The 25511-nt window shown below is 32.5% G+C and overlaps 1 long non-coding RNA gene across 2 annotated transcripts in view; it reads left to right on the top strand.

Moving 5' to 3' along the window:
* LOC132682002 (uncharacterized) overlaps positions 1–25511 on the top strand; it is a 309176-nt gene that overhangs the window by 36228 nt on the left and 247437 nt on the right. For both annotated transcript variants that reach the window (XR_009611385.3, XR_009611384.3), the window contains exon 2: positions 13316–13412. This is a non-coding gene — a long non-coding RNA (uncharacterized LOC132682002). The remainder of the gene's footprint in view (positions 1–13315; positions 13413–25511) is intronic.

Below are 25511 nucleotides of genomic sequence, written 5' to 3'. Positions count from 1 at the left end.
AATTACAGAACTTGAACAAATCGCTTAATATTTTCAAGTCCCTGCTATCAGATTGGTGAACATGGGAGTATCATAGTAAATTATCCTGGAATCCAACAAGGCTATAGCAGGAGATGCAAAACACACTCAAATAGGATAATTTAAAGAGATTTTTTGTAAGTTGAATAGTTGTGGAGTAGATGGAAGCCAAAAGTATCTCATGACAAGTTAATTGGGGGGTAGAGGAATGAGTAAGTAGGGGAATCTTTGTTCTTAAATCTTTAGGCTTATAGAGACCAGATAACTCAGCATATCTGGACATGGGCAGGTGTGTGGGTGGAGAGGTCCACCCAAAAGAAATTCAGGAATGAAAGTTTAGCATCTGTCAGTAGATGGGGAACCAGTAAAATATATAGCCTCAGTTCCTTTTCAGCATCCTATCTGCTGCCTGCAGATGCTCACCAGCTTCAACGCTTAATAGTATGTGACCTGGGAAATTTAGTTAACCTTTCTGAGGTCTTAGTTCTTTATAGTAAGTTTATTGTAAGTTTTAAATACCTGCAAAGCATTAAAACAGTGTTTGGTGCTTAGGAAGTACTGATTGCAGTTATTAGAAGTATCATCACGTGCTCATTCCTTGTGGGGAATTATTCAGAAAAGAATAATAAAATTGACATAACAGGGTATCAGATTGCAAAAGGAGAGGTAAAGAATTAGAAATAAATTAGTTTGTTCAATATTGAGTAAGTATACATGTCAGGAACTTTTCTAGGCGTTGCAAATAGTCCATGGCACTGGATATACTTTAAAGTTAAAATTCAAGATGGTATAATGCGGGATTGAATTTTGAACGAAAGCAGTTAAACAAATGTAAAATAATCAATTTTGTATTTTTCTGGGATAGCTGCGGAAGCAGCATATGTGATGAATGCGACGAAGGAGAGAGTGACTTGGAAAATTCAGTTAGCAAAATATGCAGCAGTCAAATCACATTCCTCTTTAACAAGAGGGCAAATCATTGGCTATCACCAATGTGAGAGCCAACATCTGGAAGAAAGCATCAGAAAAAAATTAATCAAAGCATAAGTGTCGTACATTTTTAAAGTACAGTTCTTCAGAATTATTAAAGCTGCTCTGTTGCCTTGAGAATTCCACACAAAATGAATTCATAAGAAGAGTAGGATATAATCCTTGGTTTCTTTTGTGAGCTATATTGATGGGGAGGATACAGTCATATGGACATTGCATTATTTTACAAATGTCTCATTTGAACACTTCAAATTGAATGGCAAGTTTAAATTTAATATATTGTTACTTGAAATGAGTTTGAGTAATGTCTGCCATCTTTAGAGTTATGAAAGATCTGTACAGTTTTGTACAAGAAGGACTGTCCTTGAGCAAACAGAAAGAAAAAAAAGTGTAACCAGTGGAGAAGTGAAGTTCTTTTAGAGTCACCCTTCACTTAGCGCCTGCAGTTTGTGCACAAAAACTGGCTCTCGTGCATATCTATGACACAGGATTTACAAAAGAATACATCCCGGAAAGAGTTTTGTTTGGAAGGCTGGATGTGTTTATTCTGCAAATGTCATGATGCCTTTAAAGAGAAATACATTAGATGGTAAATTAGTATTATGAGACGTGGAATAGTGAAACAAGGAGGTACCTTGGATGTAGTCAAGGGTTTTAGTCATTGTTGGGATTCTGGGCTTTAACGTAGTGGTTTAAAAATGTGAATACTAAATTTTAGATGGTGGAGTTTGAATAACGGCCTCACAAAATGCAGCCTGTGCATGACCAACTTGAGTAGGACACTCATCCTGCTGTACCGTAGTTTCTTCATCACTAAAATTGGAGTTGTGGCCAGGATTTAATATAAAACACATATAAGAGCATTTAAAAATATTTAATACGTGTCTCCCATGGTTTCTGTTAAAGTTACATTATCCTACTAGGGCACCTGGGTGGCTCAGTTGGTTAAGCGTCTGACTCTTGGTTTCAGCTCAGGTCATGATCTCATGATTTCAGCCCCGCTTTGGACTCTGCGCTGATGGCGCGGAGCCTGCTTGGGATTCTCTCTCTCTCAAAAAATAAATAAATAAATAAATAAACTTAAAAGAAAAAAGTTATACTGTCCTACTTAGTAATCAGAGTAATAAAGTCCCCTCCCTTTTATACACTGCCCCTTCCTCTGTTAATCACTGGCTTTGTTTTCTATGGCAAGTCACATAACCCTTAAAAGAGTGTTTTCTTCATCTGTAAACCATATATAAAGGTATTGACAATATTTAGTATCCTTCAAAGTGTCAAAATCTCTAATGATTACAAGCTGAAATAAAACACTATCCTCAGAATTTGTGTTATTCTGAGAGTAACTTGTGAAGAAGGTATAAATCTAGGAAGTTATCTAAATGCTTACTGAAGTTAGCAAATCCATTGGGACTTGACTTTCTGCTCAAAGTAAAGTCTGATAATCTGGCTATTTGTGACATGTTATTCATCTGCAGATGTATGACCCAGTATCTAAATGGCAATGCCATTACACACACACACGCACGCATGCGCACACACACACACACACACACACACACACACACACGAGTCACGATTGTTTTGTCGTTGCTGACTTAGGTTTTGTAGAATTTTTTATAATGAACCTGCCATATTAAAACTGAGAAGTTAAAGGTAAAATGTAACAGTTTGTCACAATTATGTTTCATATTGACAGGTGTTCTGAACTTTCTGTTTGATAACTAGACATATAAATTTCAGTTCTTAAAGCTTTGCAGCCAATTTAAGGGCTCATTTATTTCACTGACAGCAAGATGTATGTGCAGCCTGGCATACTGGATGTCTGGGGCCAAAATCGGCACTTTGTTGCTTGCGTGTTTCACAGGGAGTAAATAGTAGCAATTTTTCAGCATAGGCATACTAGCACAAGGTGTTTAGCAAATAAATGAGCATAAGATGACCTGTGGTGTCCTGAAATTACTAAAATTCATGAATAATAAAATGATCTATAGATTGTTAGCAGAGGGCTACAGCACAGGCTAATTTGCAGCCAGTGAAGCTTTGCAGGATAATTTATAACTTTTGAAAATTTAATGACTTCATCAATTTTTACCTATTTTTTACCAATATAATCTCCTGAATATCACTTTCAGCTATGATTTCCTTGTAAGAAAATATCTAAGACACTTACATGATTAGGGTATTAAAATAACCCTGCTTAATTTAGATTTCTTGATTGTTTTATATAATTCAAAAAATAATAGAGGAGAAAACTTTAATGGTTGTGTTTTGTTTTTGTAAGACAGTTTTATGAAAATAACCTTGATATATATAACTATCTGTGTTGTTTGATACTATTCTTTCAGGGGCATATCATTTCAGTTTTGACAATTAAGCTTTCACTTTAAATCTAAGTATTGACACCAACTCATTTTTTTCTTTACAAACATCATAGGAAAAATTATTAAATATAAAAATATATATCCCTATTTATACTCAAATTATGTGAAGAATATTTTTAAGTAATTCTTTCAAAACAATAAATAGTGCTTGACATCTAGTTTTATATTCTCCCACAAAGACAAATAACTAAGACTCCACAATGTATATTTATGCATGTTTTTTCTTTTACATTTATATTTTATTGTTAATATGCTTTGATTGGTTAGTAGATTGTATTTGGGCTATGACTTTAGGATACTTACCTGTTTTCTGAATTTTCTAGTAGTTGAAGTTAAGAACTTTATATCATTGTCTCATATGTATGAATGACACAACTTTTTTTTTATAGAGAGATCTGCAGCTCAATATCGTAGAATTTGTTCATTGAGTATGGTCTCTGGTTATTAACAAAAAACAAACTTATTTCCTGACAGTGTCTAAACAAGTTAGTTAGTAACTGGAATATAGGTATTATCAAAATGGATTGTGGATTTAAGGCAATAAAACTATTTTCATCTGTGAATAGTTAAACAGAATGTATATTTATCTAAATATTTTCTATTTGAAGGGGTTATTTTTGTTTTAAGAATATTTCTATTAAACAAAAATTAATTAAAATCATTTGTAGTCTTTTAATGTTTTATTTCTTTTATTAAATAGGATCTGTAGATCCTACATGGCAGAGTAAAGTTTAATAACCATTAATTTTTACCTATTATATTTTATTGATGTATTTATTAATACTAATATTAGTCAGAAGTAGTCCTAACACTAGGTAGCTGCTATGATCTAAGAACATAGTCATAGGACTTATTTGCATATTATTTTACAATTATAAATATTATTGTATATTATGTACATGTAAATATATTATATACATATTATACATACATATATGCATTTATTTTACATATTATATACATATACAATAAAATATTATGTACATATTTTATTAGCTCCTCATGACCTTGTAATATATGAATTAATACTGCAATGTATATGCCTGCAATGTATAGCTAATTGAGGCTAATAAGTGAAAGCAATCTTTTCAAAGCCCTGGGTGTATTGAATGAAAGAACCAACATTCAAATTCCGTATATAGGTATCTAAGTTGCGTGTTCTTTCCAAAATAACATGAGTTGTCCTAAGATCCATCTGAAATAAATATGCACTTATATTCAGTGGTGTTTATGATTTGTGTTAAAAATTGCAACATTTTTTGAAATTTAATATATTCACAACTTATTTTGGTGACCTATATTTTATAATTATTTTTCAGGACACTTTATATTTACCCCAGTCAATCCTATTGTGCATTTTTCCCAAATTTTGAATTGCTGCTATCTTATATACTATCATCCGATATAGTGGAAGGAAGATAAGGAATAAAGTAGTCTGATAATCTTGTTTACATTCTTGCTAGTTAATTCCCTGGGCTTTAGTTTTTCATCCATAAACATGACAAACTAGTAAAATTCATCATAGCAATCTTGGCATTGGTGAATACCATATAGTGCATGTGATATCCCTAAAATACTCTAATTATAATTCCCATGAAATGAAGAGACTACTGAGAACTAGAGCATTCAAAAATAATTATGTTGCAAAGAATGTTAATAAATTACTAAACATAGAAAGAGGGAGAGAAAGAGATCCAGGGAGGGCGGCAGGGAGGAGCCTATTTAGAGATAAAACCATTTCAAATTGAGTTATTCTAGATTATTTTTAAGAACTTATTTTGCTGCTGGAAGTTAAGCAGTGTAAATGTGGCTTGTCAGAAAGCAATTTCAGAGCCAAGAGGATCCGAGTGAGTTATCAGTAGTCAACAATTTAGGATTGGATATTTATTTGCTCAGCTCCTTTTAGTCATGGGTGAGCAGAGAGACACTTTGAGGTTCTGAGTTGAGATGGACAAATGAGTGAAGAATGTAATTGAGCACGTAATACATACTGTGCACTCTATTCTCCAGGAAGAAAGGAGATATACTTAAATGAGAATGTTTAGTGAAAAATAAATTCTATCACAATCAATTTGACAGCATAAGATGATACAATAGGAACCCTTAATATTCTCACCTGCTTCTTGACAGTTTTCAGTCACTCTTTTTACTGATTCATTAGTAAAGTATCTTTTTAGACTTTTTTCATTATTATTTAAAGCATTTATGAACAGTGAAAAAAATAGAACATTGAAATTTTTCTAAGAAATTGAGTTGGAAAGTGTGTGTGTGTGCGCGCGCGCGCACGTGAGCACACATGCACATTAATTTTTGGTTTGGAAGGTTTGTTGAATGTCTTGATGTCTGGGCAGGATCTTGGTTCATTTGGCAGAATAGAAGCTCTGGTGTCTTAAGTGCCATTTAAATTCTGCCTCCTCTACAAGAGGAGAAAACAAGATATTCAACAGGCTCAATCTAATATTTGTAACACAGTGTTTTCTTGGAGCCTGGATTTTGTTCCTTTCCTTTTTACAAATCTTTGGCTAGAAGCAAGATAATTCAAAAAAATTTTAAAGCTCTCACAAATTTTGTTTTGAGCTCTGATTATTTAGTTCTCTTTGCCAGCCTAGGCTTTGGTTACATCAGCTTTGACAAGAATGCTCTTAAAAGCTGAATATTAGTAAGAATTAAAAATAAACTGACTACACACAGAAAAAATAACAATGTACTTAAGATCATTCCTAGGAACATTCATTTGCTTTCATGCTAGCCAGCCATGTTAATGACGCACAGGCACAAAACATTTTTTTTTTAAGTTTTCATCTTACTTGAAAGTGAGCAAATTAATGAAGTTCAAAGTGAAAATGACATGATCAACTCTCCCTTAGCCACTGGTTTTCATGATCCACTCCACAAAAAATGGTTTTGTGTCCCCTTGTCCTACAGATGATCATGTTCAGTGGTATATATATATATACACACACACACACACACACACACACACATACATATGCACGTATATACACACACTATATATGTATATATGTATATGTATATATATGTATACATATATGTATATATGGTGTGTGTATATACGTGCATATGTATGTGTGTGTGTGTGTGTGTGTATATATATATATATATATATATATATATATATATATAGACTTGTATTAGACTTCATACCTGATGTCTGTGAAACACAGAATTTTGTCCTCTCTTTGATTAGGTATTGTTCCTTCTCTGTGCAACTACCTCTCTTTGTTCTGGCAAAGGACCAAAACCTCCGAACATAAACTTTTCCTTTTAGTCCTCCTAACAGAGGAGTTATCCTTACGTTTATAAATTCTTATATTCTCATAACTGCAATCTCCATGTGGTTGTTCTCACTAGGCTTGAAATGAAACAGGGGCATCATCTTTCACTTGCATTGAAGGGTGGTAAACAACTACACTGATGGCTCTTAAAAATAATTGCACTTTCCTTACATCTTCAACCATCATCTTTCTATTGTCAAATAGTCAAGAGGAAGGAATGATAATTAATACAGGTGGAAAGAAAGTATGTCAATCTCTGACTGTGCCCTGATGATTATAGCACTTTCCTTTGGAATGAGGAGACACTCAGTACCTATTTTTCTCAATGCTTTGACCTTAGGTAAAGTGAAACTGGAATTGTTACACCTGTAGGCTGATAGATTATGCCATATGCCTTAATTTGCTATTAATGTTTTAAAGGGCAATGTAGTGAATTGTATGCAGTTTAGAAAATTCTCATGATGCTGCCTCCTTTCTCAAATTTGTCATTTCTCATTTATCTAAGATCTTTGAGATCACTCAACTATGTTCACAGAATTGAAAGCCATTTTTACAGTGCAGCTAACACCTCCTTATTGGAAAGGCCTGTATCCAGTGACTCTTTGATACAGGAATGTAACAGCTTGCCCCAACTCAAGACAATACTAAGAGGCCACACCACCCTCAGAATCTAAAGTCCGTTTTGAGATGTTATCACAGTACATGATCTGCCCAGTTCTGGTTCTTTTCCTTTTTTGTCCTTGGAGGAAGATCCCAAATATCCTTTCTGATAAACATCTTACATTCTAACCTTCATCTCAAGGTCTGCATTCTAGAGAACGCAGACACAACAATTAATGGCCAGAAAACACAAACATTGAGGTTTTCTTATTGCGGTTCATTCTATAATTTTTGTTAGCTTTTTAGTATAAAAAAACCCTGCCCACATTTAAAAAATTTATTATTCATTAATTTGCATGACTATGGAAACATAAATTTCCATTTGTAATGAATTATAATCTACCTTATTATTAACATTCAAGATGTCTTAATAAGAGCTGGATTCTGTGTATTTTGACCTGTCCGTAACATTTTATTTTTGTCACTTATTCTGTCCTACATTTGCCTTGCTCTCTTATTATCCAGCCCTGAAATCAAGTCTTATCTAGACAGGTATTCTTAGTGCTTCTAGACATGCTCTATGGACAATGCCTGAAAGTTTTTTATCTGTTATATGCTTCTCTTTGTATGTATATGTGTTCGTGTGTGTGTGTGTGTGTGTGTGTGTGTGTGTGTGTGTGCGCGCGCGCGCGCGCGCATGCGCGTGCCTATCCTTTCTCCCTCTTTTATCTATATAGGTATCTTTGTAATCTGTTTATAAAAACTTTTAGGCCATTTTGTTTCCATCAAATTATGGTTCAACTCTTCAGGGTTCATTTTAGCCTCCTTTTCCTTCTTTGTAACTTCTTTTTTCAACAATGAGAGACCTGACTTCCATTTTCTACCATATGTTTACTATTTGCTCAATTCTATGGTATACAGAAAGTAGGTTCAGAATTGTTGATCCATACTACTGTGGAAACCAAACCTACTAACTTGAGTTTAATAATTGCTTTCTTTTTCTCCTTAGCTTGAAGCTACAGGATCAGAGTACTGTATTTTACAGTTACATGGGATTTTATTTTCTCTGTTTTGCATGGTTATTGCTATTTATCTGAAATGCAATTATGTTTAGTTTTATTAGTATAATATGCTATAATTTACTTCCCCTTTCCTGTTTTGTTTATTTAACCCATTTCATTCATTGCTTTAATTTTGTAAAAATGTAACATAGTTCCAAAAATCAAAATTATACAAGTCATACTCAGAGAAATATCACCAGTTCCTCATTAATTTTATCCTCATGCCAACCCATTCTCTATATGTAACCAATCTCAGAAGTTTCTGTTCTTTTTATGTTTTTTGGAAAAAATGCAAATCTCTGTATTTTTTTTAATTTTCCCTATTATACATAAAGTCAGTGTATTATAGGTTTACTTTGTCATATAACCAATTATATCAGCTCACAAAGATCTTTCTTATTCTTTTATAAAGTGGCATATATAGCTGCATATATCCATTATGTGGATATAATAATGTATAGTTAACCAATCTTCTATAGATGGACATTTATTTATTTTTCTTCCAAGGTTTTATTTAAATTCCAGTTAGTTAACATAGTGTAATAATAGTTTCAGGTGTAGGATTTAGTGATTCATCACTTACATATAACACCCAGTGCTCATCACACAAAGTGCCCTCCTTAATACCCATCACCTGTTTAACCCATCCCTCTGCCTGCCTCACCTCCAGCAAACCTGTTTTTCTTTATAATTTTTTTTATAAATACATTTTTATTTTTTTATGTTTATTTATTTTTCAGTGAGAGAGAGAGTGTGTGAATGGGAGAGGGGCAGAGAGAGAGGGAGATACAGAATCCGAAGTAGGCTCCAGGCTTTGAGCTGTCAGCACAGAGCCTGATGTGGGGCCAGAACCCATGAACTGGGAGATCATGACCTGAGCTGAAGTCGGACGCTTAACCGACTGAGCCACCCAGGCACCCCTGTTCTTTATAATTAAGAATCTATTTGGGGCGCCTGGGTGGTTCAGTCGGTTAAGCGTCGGACTCAGCTCAGGTCATGATCTCACAGTCCGTGAATTCGAGCCCTGCATTGGGCTCTGTGCTGACAGCTCAGAGCCTGGAACCTGCTTTGGATTCTGTGTCTCCCTCTCTCTCTGCCCCTCCTGCTCATGCTCTGTCTCTCTTTGTCTCAAAAATAAATAAAAACATTAAAAAAATAATCTGTTTTAAGGTTTGCCTTTCTCTTCCCCCCTTCAGTGTTCATCTGTTTTGTTTCTTCTTTTTTTTTAATGTTTATTTATTTTTGAGAGAGACAGAGAGAAGGAGAGAGAGACACAGAGAGAGGTGTAGCCTGAGTGAGGAGGGGCAGAGAGAAAGGGAGAGAAACAGAATCTAAAACAGGCTCAAGGCTCTGAGATGTCAGCACAGAGCCCAGCATGGGGCTGGAACTCATGAACCTCAAGATCATGATGTGAGCTGAAGTCAGATGCTCAACCGACTAAGCCACCCAGGCACCCCCATCTGTTTTGTTGCTTAAATTCCACATGTGAGTGAAATTATATGGTATTTGTCTTCTTCTAAGTTATTTCCTTTAGCATAATATACTCTTAACTCCACATTCTAGCAAATGGCAATATTTCATTCTTTTTTTGTGACTGAGAAATATATAAACATTTAGATTTTTACTAATACCCTGCAAAAAAATGTTGTAATGAGTAACTTTAAGAGTATTTTCATTTGGTCAATGTGTATCATCAGGTTAAATTACTAAAATTGGGATTGTTAAATCACAAGGGTTAAATATTTACATAGATTGTTAGGTATTTCTGAATTTCCTTTCTTATGAGCTGAGTTTGCATTTCTACTGGCAATTGATAAGAGTACCATTTCTTCAAAGTTCCTATTAGTTAAATGTTTTCAGACATTTTAATTTCTGCCAATTTGAACGAAGAAATATTATCTTAGTGTAGTAGTGATTTACATTTCTCTTATTGTATCTGAGATTAAATATATTTTCATATGTTTAAGGACCATTTGCATATATTTTTGAAATATTTGTTCATGTATTTTGTACATTATTTTATTGGGGTATATATATATATATATATATATATATATATATATATATTTTCCTCTAATATTTGTGTGGTTTCTTTCAAAGTTATGTCTCTGATCTATTTGAATTTTATTATTTTGTTTTGTGTTTGATATATATTTAAAATTTATCATTTCCCAAATGTTTATACAATTACTATCGTACGATTTATTAAAAAGTCCATCATTGCTATACTTATCTGAAATGGTTCTATTATCATATTAATTATATATATATATATTTATATATATGAGACAGTTTCTAGACTATAAATTTTATTGTACAAAATATCTATGTTTTATGCACCTATATTCCATTGTTTTTTAGTTAAAAAAGTTTTAAAGTCTGTTTTGAAAGTTTTATAGGTTAGCTCTCATAAGTTTTCTGCTCAGTGTTTGTCGATTTAGATTTTCAGTGGGAGTTCAAGATAGTTCTTCTAGATTTGGTTTTAATTTCTTGCTTGCATTGAGGTTTGTGATCTTTACTTTCTACTCTTTATAAATGAACAAGTAGGTTTTACATGAGTCTAATTCTTCTTGTTAGATGTAGTTATTTTGGAGACTGTTTAGAGTGATTTGGATTTAAATGTGACAGTTTTTCTCAGGTTATTAAAAAAACATAAAAGAAGAAAGAAAACTTTTGAATAATATCATAAAAGCCAAGTTTGGCAAAATTAAATATATATATTTATATGTATAATATATAAAATTTATATATATATACACACACATACTATATATTTATGTATATATATATGTTTGCAACTATATGAGCTACAAAAAATAACTCAAAACAGATTAAGGATTTAAACATATAAGCTAAAACTATAAATCTCTTAATAGAAAACTTAGCTCTAATCTTCGTGACCTTGGATTAAGAATTGATTTCTTTAGATGTGATTCCAAAGCACAAGCAACAAGAAATGATAAATTTTTTTAATGTTTTTTAATTTTTGAGAGAGAGAGAGAGAGAAAGAGAGAGAGAGAGAGAGAGAGAGCATGAGCAGGGGAGGGGCAGAGAGAGGGAGAGACACAGAATCCGAAGCAGGCTTCAGGCTCCCAGCTGTCAGCACAGAGCCTGACACGGGGCTTGAATTCACAAAGTGTGAGATCATGATCTGAGCTGAAGTCGGATGCCCAACCGAGCCACCCAGGCGCCCCTCAACAAGAAATGATAAACTGGACTTCCAAATTCAAACTTTTTCTGTGCTTTAGAAGACATGATCAAGAAAGAAAAAAGGCAATTCATGATGGGAAATGATATTTGCAAATTATATTTGATAAGGGTCTAGTATCTATTAAATATAAAATAATTTTTATAACTCAAAATTAAAAAGGCAAATTATATAATTTTAAAATTGGGCAGAAGATTTCAAATAGACATTTCACCAAGGAAGATACCTAGATTATTGATAAATATATCAAAAGCTACCCACCATTGCTCACTTGTCACTAGGGAAATCTAACTGCAATAATATATCACTTCAGACACACTAAGATGGCTATAACATTAAAAAACTGTAGACAATAACAAGTATTTTTGAGAATGTGGAGAAACTGATACTCTCATACATCGCTGGTAGGAATGTCAAATGGTGCAGCTCCTTTGGAAAAAGTGTTGGGCAGTTCTCAAAATAATAAGCTTAGAGTTACCATATAATCCTACAATTCTGCTTCTACATACTTATTCAAGATAATTGAAAACATGCTGTCCCAACAATTTTATATGGATATTCACAGCAGCATTGGTCTTATAACTGAAAACTGAAAAAAAACCCAATGTCCATCAACAGATGAATATATAAATCATATATGTTGTATCCATAGGATGACATATCCTTCAGTCATAGAAAGGAATGAAATGCTGATAGATGCTACACTACAAATGAATCCCAAAACTTTATGCTAAGTGAAAAAAGCAGACACAAAGGGTGCATAGATTAGCAGTTGCCAAGGGCCAGAAGAAGGGATAATGGGGAGTGAATGCTGAGTAAAACATTTTTTGGTGTGAGGAAAATGTTCTGATTATGGTTGCACAAATATTGTGAAAATACTAAATGTTCCAAAATTACTGAAGCCAACTGAATTGTATATTTTTAAAAGGGTGAATTTTATAGTATGTGAATTCTATCTTAATTTTTAAATCGTGGAAATATATATTGAATTATATGGTGTGCGTGTGTGTGTGTATTACCTGCAATCTCTTGATTTACATTTGGAATTAGTTTACCTACATGTGTTGTGAAGTTGTGGAAATTAGTGAGAATTCAAAGTGAAATATAAAGAAAAAGCTTAGAGATTCAAGGTATGGACTTTGGGGAAGGTTCATATCTTTTAGGGAAAAGAAAAGAAGCAAGGAACCTGCCACTGAGAATCCCTAGGTTAAGGATATTAGGAGCATCATAGGTAGACTAGAGTTTTCATTCACTTTCAAATTTACTTTTATTATTATTATTATTATTATTTTTAAATGTTTTTATATTTGAGAGAAAGAGAGTGCACAGGGGAGGGACAGAGAGACAGGGAGTCAGAGGATCTGAAGTGGGCTCTGCCGTGACAGCAGGGCACCCACTGCGGGGCTCAAACTCATAAACAGTGAGATCTTGCCCTGAGCTGATGTCCAATGCTCAACTGATGGAGCCATCCAGCCGCCCCTTACATTTACTTTTAAAAAGAGTGTAATTTTAAATACAGATGTCAGGGGAGGTGTCACTAGAAATACACATTTGAATAAATTCCTAGAGGTCATGATGGGGGGAGACAGGTAGTTTTGGAAGGAAAGGTATTGGAACAGGGATAGAAATGCTTTGAGGCAGGAACATGCCTCTAATATAGGAATTTGGAATTAAAAGCAGATTCTGTTTTTACAAACTAGTATTAATGTGAAGAATATTAATTATTCTTTAAAGTATTACTTATACTTCCTATTCCTGCAGTTTGGGATGCATATATCATCAGATACACCTTTTTCAGTGGACATACTTTTTTGAAGAAATGTGAAAGATTACCATATGAAATTTTACATAGAGTCAGGTATGTTTAATTCCCACATATTCAGTTTTTCTAAGAGTTAATGATTGTTGAATGCCTGGGTATTTTTTCATAGGTTTTTCTCATAGGTTTTCTCCCTCAGCATGTTCCTTGTCTGTTTGTCGGTCTGTATCTCTCTTCTGAGAGAGGAGTGAAAAGTACTTTGTGTTATAAACCTTGCTCTCTGTGTCTACACTACAGTCATGGTATTTGGATTTATAATTTACCTTATCGTCAAATAATAGGATTACACAATATGATTTAAAAATGAGCATCATTTATATATTTATACTGAAATGTAAGCAGTTCATAATGTTAATTAAATGTGTTACATTAGTAATTTTATTAATCCAAACAGCATATTATTTGTGCTTGCATCCTTCATGATTCAGTGTAACTTAATATTAAAAACCATGATAAGAATATAAGGATAATGCTATTTTCATCCATTATTTCTCCTCTGGTGTTCAATAATAACAACACTAAGCCCCCACAATTGTGACAGCTATAAAAGGATGTGGTTAGCTTATCTCTAGCAAGCTGCAAAGGTAAACATGGTAAAGTAATTTGCTATCATGGAATGGTTTTTAAGTCATTTGCTTTTATATGTAAAATTAATTAAATAAGCAAGATTGAAAGTTGACACGCTGAAGATTTTATTCATTTTGCCTAATGTAGCATATTACTCCTATCTGACAAAGAATACTCAGTTGTAATTTTCCTTTTATTTTCTTCTCTTAAAATATCTAAAAATTTAGTTAACAATATCCAACGTTATATGGAAATGTTCATTTTCCTAGCAATGTGTTTTGTACACAGATCAAATATTTTTGCACAGCATATAAAACACAAGTCTGTCATAACTAAACTGGAAAGATTTTTCTATGATAAAACACACTATGTGCAGTTTGAATTTTTGCAGACATTAGACAATAAAAATGAATTTAGTTGTAAGACATAAATAGCTTTCATAAGAACCTCAAAGGTGCTCTTGGAGCAAAGACGAAAAATAATTTTCTTGACAGGTGTTCTAACGATATCTGTCCTGGAAAAAATAGTTTATTCATATATCATTATTTTGTCATGTTTATGATAAATACAATTAGCATGGGATATCACAACTAATTATGCAATTTGAAGGAAACATAATTTAGTATTTTTTATTGTGAAAACATTTCGACTGCTTGAGTGCTATTTTGTAGAAAATTTGGGACTTTTGCTGATAAAATGATTACTTGTTGAAAGCATTTCATGTATTAGCTCATAATAATGATGAATTTCCCTATAAGAACTATCATATTACCTTATAGATTTATGTGTTTTGTTTTTCATCATTTATAAACATCCTTATGGCTATTTATTCAGGTCCCAACAGCTTAATGAATGGCAATTAATAGATATGTAGAGGGAAACATATGCTTAATTAGTAGAAAAAAATCTAAAAAATAACAAAAAACTTTACAATTACAGGAGATACTATTTTAGTTATTAGCTCTTTTTTGTTCAGATAGCTCTTTTAAATTAGAGATGCAGGGGGGAACTTATTTTACCAGAAAATTGGTATAGAAATCTGAAATTCATTTATATGAGTTTTTAAAATAGTAGGTTTATTTTAAGCATTTAATATCCACCAAAATGGAAAGGTCATATAAGTAGACTTTTCGGAGTCCTAGCCTTTTAATAATATCATAGTGCTAATTTTATTTTTAACTTGCTTTGCATTGCCACTAGGTGGAACCAATAAACTTTATAATTTCTATTAATGCATTTTTGTCCTATATGTATATACAGTACTTATAAACTCTTCAACTAAAAATCCTGGGAATAGTTCAACACCTAAACTATTAATTCTATGAATGTGCCCTTAACTGTGAATGGGCATTAAAAATTGTGTAAGAACAACAGCAATACCATGGGCAAACACTAGTATAAAAACAAACAAAATGTCATCAACAACAAATCTGAGTAGTTTAAGTATATCAAGAGAGAATATACAGTTTTTAAGCAATCAGGAGGAAAGGGGCACCTGGGTGGCTCAGTCAGTTGGGTGTCCGGCTTCCGCTCAGGTCATGATTTCATGGTTTGTGAGTTTGAGCCCCTGCGTTGGGCTCTTTGCTGACAGCTCAGAGCCTGGAGCCTGTTTCGGATTCTGTGTCTCCCTCTTTCGCTGCTCCTCCTCCACTCGTGCTCTGTCTCTCTCTCTCTCTCTCTCTCTCTCTCTCTCTCTCTCTCTTTCTCTCTCAAAAATAAACATTAAAAACAATCAGGAGGAAAGATAAAACATAATCAGAAACTGTACTAATATATTTGGTGATAAATATTGAATTGTGTCTTGGTAGAAATCTATTAAATGAATCAAAATAGATGTATACTAATTTTTCAATTGTTGATTTTTATTGGGAACCATTAAATCAGAAATCAAGCCTATTTTAAATGGCTCCATATAAAAATTATTGCTATTGATCAGTAATAATCAGCTAATTGGTATTTTGTGCTTGTGTTGATACTGTTTCTCAAATTAGTTTTTTATTTTTTCTGGATCTTTAGACAGGAATAAAAGAGAGCTGTTAAGAAATAGAAAATACATGGTGATACACATAATAAACTTTTTCTGCCTTCATTTAGAGGGTTGATTTTTTTCAATACATCCAGATCTTGGCATTGGAAAACCCTATTTATGCTCAGTTAAAAATTTTTAAAAAAAAGGAATAAGAGGACTGATACGATAGTTATAGAGTAACATTGTTGTACTTTTATAACTTCAATTTGCAAGTCCGGAAATTGAGACTTAAAAAGTTTAGTGGCTTTTCCAAAGACAGATAGTGTTTAGAGCTGGTTTCTGATCTAAGATACCAGCCCTTAGTCCCTATACAAAGGGTATGGAGTACACAGGGCACATGTAAAACAGTTAACCTTAAAAAACAAGCATAGAACCTCAAAAGCCTTGAATGTTGTGTGAAGATTTTTCCTATTGTTGATGGTAATTGTAGCCACTGTAATTAATACGATGGCATATTAAGAGCTTGAAGATTGGAACAGAAGAAAGCCAAGGATATTTGGAAAAAAAAGTCTGTATTCATTTACTAGGGCTCCATAACAGGGTACCACAAGCTAGATGGCTTAACACAACAGAAATTTGTATCTCACAGTTCTGAAAAATAGAAATCTGCAGTCAACTTGTCAGTAGGGCCATACTCCCATTAAATAAAGTGTTAAGGAACTATTATTCTGTATGCATCTAATGGAAGAATCTGCTAAAAGATGAAGATTTGATAAAATTTGTCAAATGCCACAGATATTTAAGTAAGAGTAGACCTAAAGTCATTCTGTTAAATTTAGCTGAAAGGAAGTTGATGATTTTGACAAAAGTTGCTTTAAAGAGCAGAATAGGTCTAGTAGAATTAATTTTTGTTGAATATTACATGGGATATTTTCTCAGGAATCTTGAATTTACATGGAAGACAGTATTGTCGTTGCTTATGATGTGAAAGATGTATGCAAGGTTAAACTAAATGGTGAGAGAAAGGAGTAGAGAATGTTTTTGTATATGTTAGCTATTAATGGGAAAACTCATTAAGTGAGGTTCCTGAGATGATAGGAGGACATTTGAGTCAAAACGCAATTGAATTGATTTATCTTTCATAGAGTCTAGAGAATATGAGAAGGATGTTAGCCTGTTCAGATGTTCTAAAGCTATAGTGAACTTTTGTATAATTTATAATGATTGTTTTTTTAGAAGTGAACGGTGAAATCAATTTTTGAATGGCAGTGGATCTTGGAAAGGAGATGATTGAGGAAAGTGTTGAAGGCTTGAATGATTACTGCACAAAATAAAGGAGATGACTAGAGAAATATAGTATGATTGTTTTAAGTGTCCAGTGATAGTTAGCTAGTTATTTACAAAGATTACAGTCACACTCAGCAGCACAAATATGGATTGGAAAAGTCACAAAATTAGAATGATGACAGTTTGGGCTTGAGGGTAATTATGTAGCTGATTAGAGTGTTGTGGAAGACAGAAGTAAATAATAAGGGCTGATCAATGGTGAAGAGTATAAGTAATAAGGAAAAATACAAGAGTAGAAAACATGGGCTCCATAGTTAATTTATCCCGTGTTGCTCTCTGAATATTTAAAAAATCAAATTGAAACGTGTATGTGTGCTTTAAGTCAAATATTTTTTAAATAAAATATGCAGATGTATCACAGTGACCTTTTGATTTTGTCTCAAAATGATTACCCAAAGGATTGAATCATTTCTTACCTATAGATTTAGTCTATGAAGATACTGTTTAATTCTGGGTTAAGTGAAAAAAAAGAGTTCGTATTTGGGACCTGTAGCTTTATTAAACGTGAGAGAATATGGAAAACATGTTTTCCTTTAAGAAATGATAATATATGAGGAAAATATTGAGTAACATTATTGAATATCTCTGGTTTGAATCAGTAATTACAAATATATGTCTATAATAGAGACAAGTAATGTTATTTTAGGACTCTCAAAGTATGTAAAAATACCATGCATCAATCATAATAATAATAATGAGTTAATCCCATGGGCTAATACTGGAAAATTTAATAGGTTCTTGATGCAAAATGTTGTTGATAGTCACAGTGTCTCCAATTCAGCTGAAAGATTTTTCTTTTCCTTCCTTTTTAATGAAAATTTCAGCAAGCTAGAAGGTGACCTCAGCACATAACATCTTATCACTGGAGGTGAAACATCAACTCTTTTAGTGAATTTTGTAGAATAAGAGGTAAACTCATTATGATCAATTGTGACCTACCTCTACACCTAGAAACCACAGGATTAATTACAAAATCAAGATATCATTTTCAAAGTGGATTGTTCACAGGTCAAAGAGAAAAATGAAGAGGAGATACCTGCAAATGATTAAAAAATAAAATTGAAGAAATGAAAAAGAGCTAAATAAGCTTCATTAACTAGATGAAAATAGAAAGCAGCAAAGCTTAGGCAGATCTTTTTTGGCATGGTATTTATACACCAAGCATTATTTTTAACATTTCAGAACCAGACACAAAATTTAGAACAACCGTCTTCAAATAAAATATTATTTCAGTAAGTCCTGCAGAAGTCAAAGGAAAATAAAACTTTACTCTTTATTTTTTTTTATTCTCAATCCATAAAATGTAAATCCTTTTGGATTAACTTCATTAATTTATTTTTTTTTAATTTTTTTTTTAACATTTATTTATTTTTGAGACAGAGAGAGACAGAGCATGAACGGGGGAGGGTCAGAGAGAGGGAGACACAGAATCTGAAACAGGCTCCAGGCTCTGAGCTCTCAGCACAGAGCCCGACGCGGGGCTCAAACTCACGGACCACGAGATCATGACCTGAGCCGAAGTCGGCCTCCCAACCGACTGAGCCACCCAGGCACCCCAACTTCATTAATTTAAAAGTAATTCTATGAAAAAATGTTGGTATTACACAGTTGAATAAAGCAGAATTATTCCTCTTTGAATCAGCTATGACTTCTAGTTTAACAAATAGTAGAAAACATAACCTAGCTCAAATAAGGAGTTATTGTGACCTGTACTGAAAATCCAGAGGTATGGCTGGCTTTAGTCCCATATAGATTAGGATCTGGGTCCATTTCTCTTTAGTTCCTTTGACTGTATTTTCCTCTCTTCTGACTTGACCCCAGACTTCTTTGCCTGATGGCAACAAAATGGCTGAGACAGTACTAGGCCTCCTGTCTGCAGAACCACAACCTGAAAGTGAAAATAAATGTCTTTAACACAGCCCCTGTTCTTCATTCTGACTGGTTCATCCTGTACCAGTCAACTATGGTAATGAGGACGGGGATCATGTAGGATATTCCATCCTAAATCAGGAAGGTTCTCACTCATAGAATAGGGACGGATTCAGTCCCACCAGGCATGTTTTGTCCTCTGTAACAGTGATGAGCAAATAAATGTGGACTGTGAGGCCAGCATAGATACATATTGTGAAATTCTTCCTTGGCCATTCCAAGAAGTAGGGAATTGGCAGTAATGTTCCCAGTGCAGTGGAGAGGGGAAGATCTGCCAAAGTAGCAGGTAGTAGGAAACTATGTTGTCTCTAAAGAATTTAAAAACACTGTTTTAACACTGTTAGGAGTTCAGTGGTATTAATTATACTCCATGCTGTGCAACCATCATCACTATTTTGGGGGGAACCACCAGGTTTTCCACATTGGCTGTACAATTTCACATTCTTACCAGAAGTGCCTAAGGCACTTTCTTCATGTCTTCACCACATTTATTTTTTTTCTTTTCTTTTTTTTAATAATAGCCACCCTGATGGGTGTGAGGTGGTATCTCATTATACTTTTGACTTGCGTATCTCCAGTGATCAGTGATGTTGAACATCTTCTATGGGCTTCTTAGCCATGTGTACATCTTCCTTGGAGAAATATCTATTCAAGTTGTTGTCCATTTTGAATTGAGGTGTTTATGTTATTGTTGCTTAGTTCCCTATACATTTTGGTTATTAGTCACTTGACAGATACATGATTTTCAAATACTGGCTCTTATTTTGTGTGTTTTTATTTCCTCTTTTGATAGTGTCTTTTGAGGCACAAAATTTAAAATTTTCATTCTATCTAGTTTGTCTATTTTTATTTTTTTGCTTTTGCCTTTGGTGTCAGATCCAAAAAATTATGGCTGAATTGTTGTGAAGCTTTTGCTCTATGTTTTCTTGTAAGAATTTTATAGTTTTAGATATTATAAATGTAGGTATTTGATTGATTTTGAGTTAATTTTTTTATAGTGTTAAAAGTAAGGGCCTAGCATCGTTCTTTAGCAAGTAGATATCCAGTTTTCCCAGGACCATTTCTTGAAAACAACAGTCCTGTCCCAACTGAATGGTCTTGGCACTTTTATCAAAAATTATTTGATCATATATGCAAGGGTTTATTTTGGGGCTCTCTGTATTCTTTTCCATTGATATATACACTGTCTTTATGCCAGCACCACAGTGTTTTGATTACTTTAGCTTTGTGGTATATTTTGAAATCAGAAACCATGAGTTCTCTAGGTTTTTTCTTTTTAGAGATTGCTTTGGCTATTTTGGGTCCCTTTAGAAGCCATATGAATGTTGAGATAAGTTTTTCTATTTTTGCAAAACAAATTAAGATTTTGATAGGAATTGTATTGAATCCGTAGATCACTTTTGGGTAGTATTAATATCTTTACAATACTAAGTTTTCCAATCAATGAAAATGGGATGTATTTCTTTATATTTATGTGGTTTTTCAATTCTTCCATTAGTGTTTTATAGCTTTTATTTTATAAATATTTCACTTCCTTAGTGAAGATAATTCCTAAGTATTTTTTTCTTATTGGTAAATATTGTAAGTGGAATTGTTTTGTAATTTTATTTTTAAGTTCATTGTTAGTGGATAAATGCAGCTGATAATTTATGGGTTGACTTTGTATCCTGCTAATTTGCTAAATTTACTATTAGTTCTGACAGGGTTTTTGGTGGATTTTTTTAGGATTTTCTACAAATAAGATAGTATCACCTGCAAAAAGAGATAATTTTACTTCTTCTTTTCTAATTTAGTTTAATTTCTTTTTCTTGACTATCTACTTTGGCTAGAATTTCCTGTGGTATGTTGAATAAAAGTGGTAAGGGTAGGAATCCTTGCCTTTTTCCTGACTTTAAAGAAAAAGCTCTTAGTTTTCACCATTTACCATGATGTTTGCTGTGGGTTTTTTCATATATGGCTTTTATTATGTTGAGGCGGTTTCCTTCTATTCCTAGTTTGATGAGTGTTTTTATCATAAGGTATGGGGTTTTATTCAGTGTTTTTTCCTGAATTTATTGAGATGATCATGTGATTTCCATCTTTTATTTTGTTAATCAGGTGTAGCACATTAATTGAAATGACCGATGTTTGGTATAAAGTTTGGTATAATTCACCACTGAAACCATCATACCCAGTACATTTTTTCAGGGGACTTTTGATTACTGATTCAATTTCCTTATTAGTTGTGGATCTTTTCAGATTTTTCTACTTTGTTATTCAGTCTTGGTAGGCTTTGTGTTTTGGGGAATTTATCCAATTCATCTAGGTTATCCAATTTCTTGTCATACAAATGTTCGTAGTATTCTTTTATAATCTTTTTTTTATTTCTGTAGAGTTGTTAGTAATGTTCCCACTTTCATTTCTGAATTTAGTAATTTAAGTCTTCTCTCTTTTTTTAGTCAATCTAGCTAAAAGTTTGTCAATTTTGTGGCTCTTTTCAAAGAACCCACATTTGGTTTCATTGATTTTCTTCATTGTTTTTTATTCTCTATTTTATTTATCTGTGATCTAATCTTTATTATTTCTTTCCTTCTGCTAACTTAAGGTTAATTTGTTCTCTTTCTAGCTCATTGAGTTATAAAGTTATTTTGTTGATTTGAAATGTTTATTGTTTTAAAATGTGTTTATTGCTATAAATTTCCCCCTTTTTCTTTGTCCCATAAGTTTTGGTATGTCCTGTTTGATTTTCACTAGTCTCTAAATACTTCCTAATTCCCTTTGTGATATCTTTTTGGATCTATTGGTTTTAAAGAGTGTGATGTGTAATTTCCAAATATTTGTGAATTGTTCAGTTTCTCTTCTGTTAATATATTACTGACTTCATCCCGCTGTGGTCAGAGAAGATACTTTTTCTGATGTCTGTCTTTTATAAGCTATTGAGAATTACTTTGTGTCCATTTGTATGATATATCCTGGAAAATATCCCATGTGCAGTTGAGAATAATGTGTATCTGTTTTTGTGTATAGTGTTCTTTATATGCCTATTAGATATGGTTGGTTTATTGTCTTGGTTTTGTTATTTATATCTTTATCTTCTGTCTGGTCATTCTACCCATTATGGTAAATATAATATTGAAGTCTCCAACTGTTGTTGTAGAATTGTTTATTTCTCCCTTCAATTCTGTGATGTTTTGTGTATATATATATATATATATATATATATATATACATATATATATATATATATACATATATATATATATGTATATATATGTGTGTGTGTGTGTGTGTGTGTGTGTGTTTGTGTGTGTGTGTGTGTGTGTGTCTCAGTGGTCATCATTAGGTGTATACATATTTATTTATTTATTTACTAAAATTTCTTTTTAATGTTTATCTATTTTTGAGAGAGAGACAGAGCGTGAGCAGGGGAGGGGTAGAGAGAGAGGGAGACATAGAATCTGAAACAAGCTCCAGGCTCTGAGCTGTCAGCACAGAGCCTGATGCAGGGCTTGAACCCACGAACTGTGAGATCATGACCTGAGCTGAAGTTGGACACTTAACCGACTGAGCCACCCAGGTGTACTAGGTATATAAATATTTATAATTGTTATGTCTCTCTGTATTGAACCTTTTATTAACATAAAATGTCCTTTTTGTCCCTCATAACCTTTATTTAAAATTTGAAATATATTTTGTTTGATATTAGTATAGCTACCTCTCTTCTCTTTTGGTTACTATTTGCATGGGGTATCTTTTTCATGCACTTGGTTCCAAAGTGAGTCTCTTGTACACATAATATACTTGGATCATGTGTTTTTATCCATTCTGCTAGTGTCAGACTTTTGATTAGAGAGTTTAATCCATTTACACTTAAAAGTAATTACTGATTTTTATTTTGTCAAAATTACTTTTGTCATTTTTCTGTTTTCTAACTGCCTTACAGCTTTTTTTCTCTTGTTTCCTGTATTATTTTCTTCTTTTTTATTTAGTTGTTTTTTTTCTGAAGTGGAATGTTTAAATTCCTTTCTCATTTTCTTTTGTATATATGCTATAGCTATTTTATTTGTTGTTACCATGGATATTATGCCTAACATTTAAAAATTACCACACTGATCCCCAATATTTGGAGAAGACAGTCCTTTTTTGCTCTTTGAGGCTCCCACAAGCTATGTGCAAGGAACTCCAGGGACACTTGTACAGCTGCCTGCCTTGTATCTAGGGGTGGAGTATGAATAGTTGTTACTGTGCATAGAGCTGAGAGTGACTGAAATTAACCACAAATTACTTTCTAAGCCTTTCCCCGGAGTTACAAGCCTTCAGTAGACTCCAGAGTTCCATAATAGTTACATCAGATAGGTTCTGACAGTGCAATTGTTGTCTAGGTGTGGAGACAGATCACTGGTTCTTCTTATTCTGGCATCTTCCCACAATAAATATTATTTTGATGAAAGAGTGACTTATCATACAAAGAGTAACTTCCAAAATGTGAAAGACTCAGGAACCCAATCTACCAATAACTTTAAGTGTTCCATTAGGGACTTCAGAATTAAGTAATTTGAATCTCTCTTCCTGTGCCTTAACCAAGTTATTCCTACAAAGTACCCCAAATATGATAAAGCAGGTTTGCATTTCCCAGTGGTATTTAAAAAAACTTTCAAACTCTCATTGTGTGGAGATGTTAAAAATAAATAAATAAATAAGTTGCTGGAAAACCACATCTAATAAGGCAAACTAGATTCTGATTTTCTTGCAAATTCCTTCTATTAGTTGAAGGTTACTATGAAATGACCTGAACAGTTTTGTTAGAATATTAAATTACAATAATATAAATATATCCAACAGGGAACAACAGGAAATATTTTCTTTAACAAAATCAGAAGACCTCTTAGTTTACAGTAAGTACATTATATAAATTTAACCTAATGATTATATTTTTATTGTTTCACTTCAGTTGTTTCCTACTTTCAGAGAGAAGTAACACAAATTGAAAAGAATAGTTTTTATTTTAATAAATTAAAGTTATTTTAATTAGTTCAACAGTCATTTTCATTATTTTGTAATGAAAACTTTTATAGTCCATTTGCTTAATATTATAGTGGTACATATGTTTGCTTATTTGAAGTTGTTAACTCAGGGATTAATGTTAATATTCTATTGTCCAAACAAGGTAATGATAATATTTATGTTTGCTAATTACCATAAGTAATTGATGCATAAATTTAGTATCACTTGCAATTCTTAGGTATTCATAAACCTCTCATTTGTACTAATAGCACAGTTGTTTTGAAGTTCTGATGACTTAGAAAGCAATACATGGATAATTATGTATAGACTACAGCTACATTTGTAAAGATTTTATGATAATGAGATGTAACAATATATTTCCCAAATGAAATCACTTCAATTTGAATCATATTACATATTATTATTTTCAGTGTTAATGCGTTTATACTCTATCATTTTATCTGTATATAGAAATAGATGAACAAGAACAATATCAAGGTGAATTACATTATTATCCCATTCTCTAATAAGGTCCTATTCAATACTGAAAAAATAGAATAGAATTTGTATTTTGGAGCTGTTTTTATAATTTTATGTTTTTATACATGCTGCTGATCCAATTAAAATCTAGAAATGTTCCCTTCAAAAGAAAACCCAATGCTTTGTGATTGGATTTAAAATAAATTTTTATAAGATTTCTTGAGTAGTATATTTTAAACATAATTTTAGTATAATTATTGTTTTACAACATTAGAAATACTTTAAACTTTGTTATTTAGCTTATGGTATGCCCCAAAATGTATCTTTAAAATGTTTATTTATAATACCAAATTAACCATACAAAAATGCAAGTATTATGAATCTATACATAATCATTGTCATGTATTTTTATAGGAGACTGTAGTTTGAGTTACTATAAGCATCCCTCTGACAAAAAGGAAACACATGAAACTACATGTTGAAATTAAAAGCTAAAACAAGTAATCAAGAAATGACAGATTCTAAATTTTACTTCATATTTTTATTTAAGCTTAAATTCAGCCTTCTGAAATCAGTGATATTAATATGTCTGAATCAAGCCAGTGTTGATGTTAAAGTACAATATGTGTGGATTAATGATAGTAAAATATATCACAATCTTATTGTAAATGTTTATTATTATTCTAAAGCCAAGTAATTTAAAAAGCCATAATTTTTGCACAGAAGTAAACTAGTTTTACTTTTTCAATCCTGATTGACTTTATTATTAGTAAAATGTCATATTAGTTTTTTTTTTTTAGCTATTTTCTTTTTTAATATTTATTTGTTTTGAGAAGACAGCATGCACAAGCAGGACAGAGAGA

This window comes from Panthera onca, chromosome A1 (assembly GCF_046562875.1).
Source record: "Panthera onca isolate mPanOnc1 chromosome A1, mPanOnc1 haplotype 2, whole genome shotgun sequence".
Classification (NCBI taxonomy): Eukaryota; Metazoa; Chordata; class Mammalia; order Carnivora; family Felidae; genus Panthera; species Panthera onca.
This window is presented reverse-complemented; position numbering and strand designations above follow the sequence as displayed.